The sequence below is a fragment of the Heterocephalus glaber genome, unplaced genomic scaffold (assembly GCF_053883595.1).
Source record: "Heterocephalus glaber isolate CG9 unplaced genomic scaffold, H.glaber_assembly_v1.0 deba00001572, whole genome shotgun sequence".
NCBI classification, from domain to species: Eukaryota; Metazoa; Chordata; class Mammalia; order Rodentia; family Bathyergidae; genus Heterocephalus; species Heterocephalus glaber.
Window position 1 is genome coordinate 13915356 of NW_028258357.1, and position 9155 is coordinate 13924510.

At 40.1% G+C, this 9155-nt stretch overlaps 1 non-coding gene and 1 pseudogene across 1 annotated transcript; both read right to left on the reverse strand.

Moving 5' to 3' along the window:
• Positions 1–2289: 2289 nt before the first annotated feature.
• On the reverse strand, positions 2290–8384 carry LOC147823585 (tripartite motif-containing protein 60-like; annotated as a pseudogene).
• LOC147823586 (U6 spliceosomal RNA) lies at positions 3198–3302 on the reverse strand. Its single transcript, XR_015443685.1, has one exon. It is a non-coding gene; the product is annotated as a U6 spliceosomal RNA (small nuclear RNA).
• Positions 8385–9155: the final 771 nt, after the last annotated feature.

Sequence of the window (9155 nt, forward strand, 5' to 3'; positions counted from 1 at the left end):
AAGAACTAGGACTGGAAGTCCCATTTAACCCAGCTATTCCCCTGCTGGGCATCTTCCCCAAAGAATTAAAAGAATCATACCACAGTGATATATGTGCACCCATGTTCATAGCAGTACAATTTGTAATAGCTAAAACTTGGAAGCAGCCCAATTGCCCACCAACTGGAAACTGGATAAAGAAAAGGTATGTTTTTTAAAAAAATAAAATGGAGTACTACTCAGCCATAAAAATGTGAAATTAGAGACATTTATAGCTAAATGGATGCATATTGAAGTGATATTCTTAAGTGAAATAAATAGGACACATGTAAATATGGAATAGTTTAGTGTGAGAAACTGAAAGTGTAAATAAGGACTAAAAGGTATAATAGGTAATGTGAAATAGGAAGAAAAGGGGCAAAGGGGAAGGGCAAGTGGGAGGGTAGGGGAAAGGAAAGAAGGGAATGGAATTAATATGAGAAAATGAAAAAATGGAAACAAAGTCTTTGTAAATAGGGAGGGATGGAGGGGTTGAAGGGAGGGCAGGGAAAGGGGGGAAAATAAGAACCAAGAGAGATTATGTAAAGGTACAAATTTCCAATGATGAATGTCATTATATTGTATACCTAAAATGTACCAATAAAGTAAAATTAAAAAAAAAAAGAATTGTTTGAATGTATGGGGTACCCATAAGATTTTTGAGATTCTGTCAAGTAGAAGTTGAAAAAATTGTCATTTCATTGCTGCAGTATTATGTCATAAAATAAGACTTAACTGTAAATGTGAGACAGATGAGTCTCAAATTATGCAATGTACAGTGGATATATTTGGGAAACTTTGGGTTCAAAGAAGTCCATTTTCTGTGTGTAAAAAATATATACCATTTGGTACTAGCAGCATTGTATCTTTGTAAGGTTTTTTTTCCCCCTCACTTTTACATTTCAATGATTCTGAAATTGCCAGCTGTGCACAAGCTATGAATAGAATTTGGTATATAATTACCTTTTTTTTTGTTGTTTGTTTGTTTCGTTTTTTGTACCAGGGATTGTACTCGGGTCCTTGCACTTGTGAGGCAGGCGGCGGAACCACTGAGCTAAATCCCCGGCCCATAATTACCATTTTTTTGTGTACATTAGAAACTCAGCCTTGTATAGAAATTTCTGTCATCTGCTACTTCAGTTGATTTTATTTGCATAGCTCAATAAATACTTAAATTTAAAATTTGGTCCCTCAGTGTCTTTTAAAATTAATTAAAAAAAGATTACACTTTAATGCCACATTGAAAAAAGTTACTGTGTATTCAGAAGGGCATGGAAATGGGGCTACGGAATATAAACTTATAAGGGAGCAAAAATTTGTCATCAAAAGAATGGTTTCCTGCCCATGTTTTCATGATTAACAAAAACCACATGCTTTACAAGCCCCAAGAGGGGGAGCCACCCACCAATACTTCATTCCATTACATCACTGTGACAGGAGAAGGGTTATGTATCATGGCTCTAGCAACGCAATGACAGGAAGTAGAAGTTGCCAACTGTAGGCAAGATTGACATGACCGATTTGTGTATTATGTGGATGCAGGCACTAAAGTATGTCAAAACTCTCTAACTGATATTCACAAACAGCTGTCTGATTCCCAGTCATATGCAATTTAAATAAGAAAATAAAAACCAATGCAGAATGCAGAAAATATCTCAGTATTCTGTGTGTGTGTTGGCTAGGCATCCTGATATTCCTAGAAATTATCATGTTAATACTAAAATTAATCAAGGGGGTCAGCAAATTTTATGCCATATGGAATGTCACCACTTGACACCATGCGTTATGCTCTCTGTAAGAAGTGATTTGGAAATTAATGAAAGAGAGGAGGGTCAAATTTAATAGTACTGCATTACAAAATGGAATATAACTGAGTGTACAATAATACTGTTGTGGATTAGTGAACCATTCTATGTACATTTAATATGTTGCTCTTTTTCTTTTACAGAAAATAAATGAGTGTAGATTTATTGACAACTACGAGAGTAACGCATTCAGTTAAATACATTTTCAAAGTATTTTAAGAACTTCTAGTAGGACCCCCTTGATTTATCTACAAAGTAGGCACTATAATTACGTTTTTTAGAACCTGATGAAAGACAAAATTATTTGGAAAATTATTTGAAAACTGGAAAAACCCATCAACTACATCTATTTGAATAGATGCTATCTATTCAAATTGAATTTTATTAAATATTTTCTTGATAACTGGTTCTATTGTGTCCACTAACTGTAAAAAACAAACAACAAAAAGAGATTTTCAATAGCTCATCATTCAGAATCTGTTATAGTACAGATTCTGAGGGGTCGTGACTCAGTTCCAGTGTAGAAGTAAGGCCAAAGTGTTCCTCTAAAATAATCATTAAAAGTATACCGAAGAGATCTATCATTTAAATTGTAAAAGGAAACCTCACCCATTTCAGTGTCTAAGAAAATGCCCATCTTAGTGGGTATTACTTTTGGCAAAAGATTAACTTTCTTAGGACCGAATGCAATGTAACTAGAGTGACTACCTCGCCCAATTCCCCATAGCCCCTCTTTTACTAAAAAGGGTTGATTCTGGTTCTTCTTCCTTCTAGGAAGAGACTCATTACAGACACCCAGGATCCACTCAGGGTTGTCTTTCACCTCCACCTCCCAGTACTGCCTGCTGGAGCTGTACCCCTTAGCCCCTAGTACAGCTGGCCAGATGTAAAACTTTTTTGGGCTATGAGGTAGTTTTTGCATATTTCCATAATGCACAGTTTTCCTATCTTCTGAGATAATAAGTTTACAATGTGCTGTTTCAGGATCTAGGAGTACATCTACTTGAAATCGCTTGATAATTTTGTTTAGTCCAGAATATTGTGGAGGAAGCCGGCAACTGTAATTTTTGAATTGGAATGAAAAAAATTTCAGGGCATTTTAAACTTTTGTATCTGTGGTAGATACTCTTAATACTTGTCAGCAATTCAACTTCTGACTTTATGTTTGCTCTCTATCTCCTTTAATAGATATTTTAATGCAGAGGCATGCTCTGAAATGTCTGTTATGTTTTCATTTACTTTTGCTGAAATCTCCCTTCTTTTTGCTGTGGAAGAAACAGCATAAACTGTTCGAATTCAGACTTTATTTCTTCTTTCCTATGTTCTACCTTTTTCTTAAGTTCCACTGATTTTCCAGCCTGCATAGTAATCACTAAAAATATGGAGCGCTTCACGAATTTGTGTCATCCTTGCGCAGGGGCCATGCTAACCTTCTCTGTATTGTTCCAATTTTAGTATATGTGCTGCTGAAGTGAGCACTGTTGCTCTTTTTTTTTGAGAAAAAATCCACAGCAGCCTTGCATTATATTGATGTTCTGACAGTTGACGGCAGTTTAATAATTCAAAATGACTTTTTTCTGGGAATGCTTGGAGACTCTTCTGTTTTTACTTGCTTTTTCTCCGGGATTTCTGTTATTCTAGTTTAAGCTGGGAACTCCATTAAACTAGAGAACTCTGGGAAAGGGCTATAGACATCATCTTTATCTTCTAACAGAGGAGAGATTGTAAGAAACACTGGATTGAACTTGGAGAAGCTCAGCTTTGACTGTGATCTTGACCTGTGATGTTATTTACGAGTGAGATGACCAGGCTTTTGGGGACACATTAGAGTGATTATCCCTGAGGTGCTCAGAGCCAGTTCAGACCATTGTGGGTTGGAGATGGCTGTCCCTGGTCAGTTATCTTGGAAGACACAGTTGCTGGGATGGAGCTGAGGACTTGGGTGAGCCTTCAGCTAAGGACAAGGGGAGAACTCTCCCCTCATCACTGGATCTTTGGTGTGTTGCTGGAGCAGGTTGCTGTGTGGACACACCAGTGTGCTACCACTGGTGGGGGTGTGCCTACGTTTGTCCCCTGAATGCAGATTGAAATCGAGGCTTGGAGGGTGCCCAGTGTGGGCTCCTGGTCCTTGTAGGCTCCAAGAGTTGCCACATCATACAGCAGCTCTAAACCTCTGTGCCAGGAATTAGTCACGTGCATAATACAGTCCTCACCACAGGGGCCAGTCATAGATGCAGGTATCTGAGACCCACTTCCGGAAATTCTAATTGTCTGAAGTGGGACCCTTAATCTTGTTTATTACAATCACCTTAGATAATTCTAACTCATTCAGTTTACATTTTAGGAGATAATCTTATGTTTTCTTCCCATTGGTTCCTTGTGTTGTTTTTTGTTGTTTAACATACCCAAACATACCATGTGACATATAGATGTGATGTAGCAGATAGGGTGGGGCAAAGCTGGCTGGGAAAACGGGCGGGACCTGCCAATCACAAGACCCCAGGCAATGCCAGGACCCCCATGCAGAACTTCTTTGAGTTCCCACAAGATGTGGATGGCCCAAAGAAGAGCAGCCATCACAGAAAGTCCCCTGTGAGCTGCACAGCCTGTGACTATTTTTCAGACTCGGTGTGTACTTTCACTTTTGCTTTTACCCTCTTTCTCTTTGGCCCAAGTTTGCTCTGCAGAGAGCTGTTTTCTCCTACACCTGTTTACCCTGCACTTTTCAAATAAACTTTTTGGCACAGTTATTGGCTTGTCTCGTCCAATTCTTTGTTGGAAGGAAGAACCTGGAATACTTTTTTTTTTGGTACCAGGGATCGAACTCAGGACCTTGGGCTTTCAAGGAAGGCAGCAGAACCACTGAGCTAAATCCCCAGCTCTGGAATACTTTTGATTGGCGAGCATTTCTACGGAAATTAGCCTATAACAGATGGAAGTTTTGGGAACAGTGTCAGGACGATCTGTTCTCTCCCAAATTAGCTCATTCTGCAAAAGTCACAGTGACCATCTCTCATCTCCCTCCCAAGGCCACCCTGGGTGTCTTCTGCACTTAGGTCTCACAGGACCCAACCCAGGTGGTCCCTTTTGAGCCTTTGTGGAAGCCTCATTGTAGGTGGTTGTCAGCTGTGAGCAGTTATTAGATGGGCCTGTTGTTGCTTATAAAGGGTGGTTCAGGCACTGAACCAGTGGGAGCCATGGTGGCCTGTGACACCACCTTCATGGTGGCTGTCACATTAGGTCTTCCTCAGAGCCAGCAGCCGGGATCAGGTTCCTGGGGAGATGGTGAAGTCAAAGTTTGAAAAAGTTTTCTCAGGGGAAGAAATCAGAAGAAATAATTTTGGAGTCAAGGATTCAGATAATTTAAGACAAAAGGGCTCAAGAACACAGAGGAGTTTCCAGAAGAAGAAAAGATGGTCCCTTTTCTCTCCTCAAACCCCAGATCCTAAGGAGCCAGTAAAGACTGACTTGTTTCCCTCAAGGTTGACAGACAGGAAGAAAAGACACTGAGGCACTTGGGAACACTTCCTGTCACCCAGGGCTTCTGAGGCAGCTCCCAGGGAACCGTGGTCTTGGAGGGAAGCATGGTGTGGCGAAGCCAGCCCCCTACCCATTCAGACATCCTCAAAACATCAGTGTCGCCTCTAGAGGGCGCTTGAGTCTCTACCAAAACCCCGAGTGGCCTCCCTGATTTGGGGTATCCCCAAGGAATTAACCTTTCAAGGAATTTCTTTTCTAGGGCTATGGGGAGAGGCAGGCCTGTGGAGTCCTACTTGTGTCCTGTGTTCTCTGATTTTGGGTCAGCCTCCGGGCCAGCTTCCCTTTTCTCCCGGGCCTCAGGAAATATTCTTGAATAGTCTACAGGCGGTCCCTCCTGGGTGTCCTCCTATCCTCTGCCTGCAGGGTGTTGGGGGTGGAATCCACCACTTTCCCGGTGGGACCCATTCTGGGTGGGGCTGTGGTGGGGGAGTCGAGTGTGTCGGGGGTCTGTGGTCTTGGTAACAACCTGAAATGCTGCTTCAGGGAGGGTTAGGACCCTTAAAGAAGTCTGGGCTCAGGGATTGCTCTAGGGATGGATCCCAGAACATCCAAGGTAGATTTGGAAGCTCAACTTAGAAGATCCCCTTGGGAACCACAATTTCAGTTTCGAGGCAAGAGTAAGTGAAAAAAAGTGCATTTGTGTCAACTCAGAGAAAGGCAGTTTTGACCTTTTCGTCCTCAACAGATTGTTTACTTGAAGTCAGGAATGTTCGTGTGGAATAGCTGTCATTAATATGGGTGACCTAGAGGTTAATATAGCCCAGGGAATGCTTTTGATTTTCTCTATTGTTTGTTTCCCTTTTGTGAAATTCTGTAGCCAAGGGAACTGAGTAGTTCCAGTGGCACATTACTAATTGCATACTTTAAAATACAGATTTATGTTGGTTGGTTTGGCCATAGCAGGACACAAACCCTTGCAGGGGGTTATAAAGCGTCAAGGTTATAAACTTCATGGTGCTTTCAGGCAAATGAGGAATTTTTATTAATTCTTTAAATGCAAATGTCCAGTAATGTCTCTGCCTCTCACACCCCCCGCAGTGCTTCAGGTAGGCAAGGACTGCAACCTGCTCCACTGGGGGTCAATTGGAAAAATATTGGATTATCCAGAAGTCCTCTGTTGTCAAATAGTATAGTTGAATATAAAACACCCTCCCTTCCTCGACTCTTCTTCCAAGAGAACACGGATCCAGTGCAGATACAGAGGACTCCCTCCATTTGTCACCCTTGGCAGGACATATTTTAGAAGGAAATCAACCAGTACCTTGGCGCACACCCAGCATATCAGTTAATTGTTAACTATCTGACTTTTTTAATACTAAAATTGAATGTGATATTAAAGCAAAACCTCTTTATTTTAAACTAGTGATTCATAGTCCTGTTCTAGATGCTCGTAACTAGTTCCTCCTATGAGCTTTTAATAGTGCTTTCTTTTAGTGCAACAGGAGCAGAAGTCCAGACTTACAATGACAAATCAACATGTATCAATTACCTTCATAAGCTTGCTACTCAAGGGCATATTGGGTTACCATGAAAAAGATCCTAAATCTGTCATTTTCTGAACAGTCAGTATGGGACCAACTTTTCACGTTTTAATCCCTTCCTGGAGTCAACTGTAATTCCTGGCCTATGTTTTTGTTTATAATGCATCCCATAGAAGTTTGGTAGTTCAAGAAGGATGAAACAGCTTTTCACCAGTAGTTCTCAATCTATGGGCTGAGGATTCTTCAGAAATTAGGGAACTACACAAGGTTCTCCAATCTGAATGTATTTTCTGTAGTCTCACAAAATAACGAGTCTTGCATATAGAAGTGCTCCATGAGGCCAGGTTCCATATTGGTTTTATTTTACCTTTGTATCCTCTGTGTCTCTCTCGATGCCTGGTATATAGTCCTCATTTCACAGGTAAAATTCCTGTCTTGAGGGTATTGTAAAAAATTATACATCTTGGGGCTGGGGATGTAGCTCAGTGGCGCCATGCTTGCCTGGCAAGCGCAAGGTCCTGAGTTCGATCCCTAGTACCACAAAAAAAGAAAAATCTATCTATCTATCTATCTGTCTGTCTGTCTGTCTATCTACCTATTTATCTATCTATCCATCTATTATACATCTTTGTGGGACATAATGTGAATTTGATACATATATGTGATATGTAAAGATCAAATTAGGGTAATTAATTTTTCTATTTCCTTAAACATTTATCATTTTTTTGTCTTGTGAACATTTAAATTTCTCTCTTTTGGTTCTCTATCAAATATATAATAAATTGTTGTGAGCCATAGTCACCCTGTTATAATATAACAATGGAACACCGGAACTTATTCCTCCTATTATTAATTTTGATTTCCTAGTATATGTGTTATAAAAATAAAATATAGATTTATTTAAAAAACATTACTGACTTCATATTTTGTCATTATAGTTTCTTTTTTATGTGGTAAAATATACATAATACAAAATTTACCATTTAAATCATTTTAAGTGTGTAGTTCTGTGGCATCAGACATCATGGTTTCTTAATAGAGTCTAAGTATGAAAATGCTACCCATACTACCCACTTCCCTACAGATCCCCAAGTTTATCTTTCTTTATGGCAGAGGAGACAGAACTTGAGACCATAATATTAAGTAAAATAAGTCAGACACACAAGCTTAAATATCTTGGGGGTGGGGATGCGGGGAGCAAAATAGAAGATAGATAAATAGGAAGTAGGGAGATGTTTTTCCAGTGGAAGGAGGAACAAGAGTTGGAAAGAGGAGGAAGGGAAGAGAGGGAAAGGGGATGGAAAAAGGGAATTGAAGGAAAAAAAAATGAAAATAGAGCTTTTGCAAATGGGAAGGGCCCAAAAGTTGGAAGGAGTATGGAGGGAAGGAGGGGTAGGGGTTGATAAAAAGAGAATGCTACCATAGAGGAGCCCTCAAAATTGTTTATACTAAGGATCCTTATGCCCATAAAGGCTGGAAACCACTCACATTCAACCTGGAAGATGGTTACTGGACCTTGGCTATATTCCATGTCATGCATTTTGCCTCTTTGGTGAGTGGTATGGTTCATGATTAGGCAGATAAAAGATAAAAAGTTCTTCCCTATAGAGAGCTGCAACCTGCCCTGCTATATTTTCCTTTTGGCCTTATTGGTTTTTGTTGGAAGAAACAGAAGCAGTACATGATTCCTTCTTCTAAACAACATTCTTTACCAGTTGCCAACTTCTCATTTTTTTTAAAGCAACTTATTGTAAACTAGAATCTTTAACAAAAGTAACCAGGATTCCTCCTATTAAAATGTAAAATGGAAGAATTAAAAAATTCTGCTCCCTTCTGTCAATTCTGGACTGGAAAGGAAAAGGACAGTTATTAACAAAACAAAACAAAAATAAGGTAAGGTAATTCAGGTACTGAACCAAGGGTGGGCACCATTGCACAGTTCAGCACCTCCAGCACATGCTTCTAGGTGACGAAAAATTTCTTGTCAAGTACAGCCCACTCTTGTGCTCTCTATCTGCAGATACTTCCTGCTTCTTCCCACCTGTTGTGGCTCAGGTGTGCACCCTGAAGTTCATTCGTCAGGAACTTAATCCCTAATGTTACAGTGTCTAGAGGTGGGACTTGTAAGAGGTGATTTAAAATGAAAAGATTCATGTCCTCATGGTGGAGATGGGTTCATTATCATGACAGTGGGTTTATCATGCATAGGAGACTTCCTACCATGCTGGGATGTAGCATAGGAAACTTTCTACCATGGTTGCCATGGTGCCATATTGCCATTGTAGGAACATGCCATAGGAGACTTCCTACT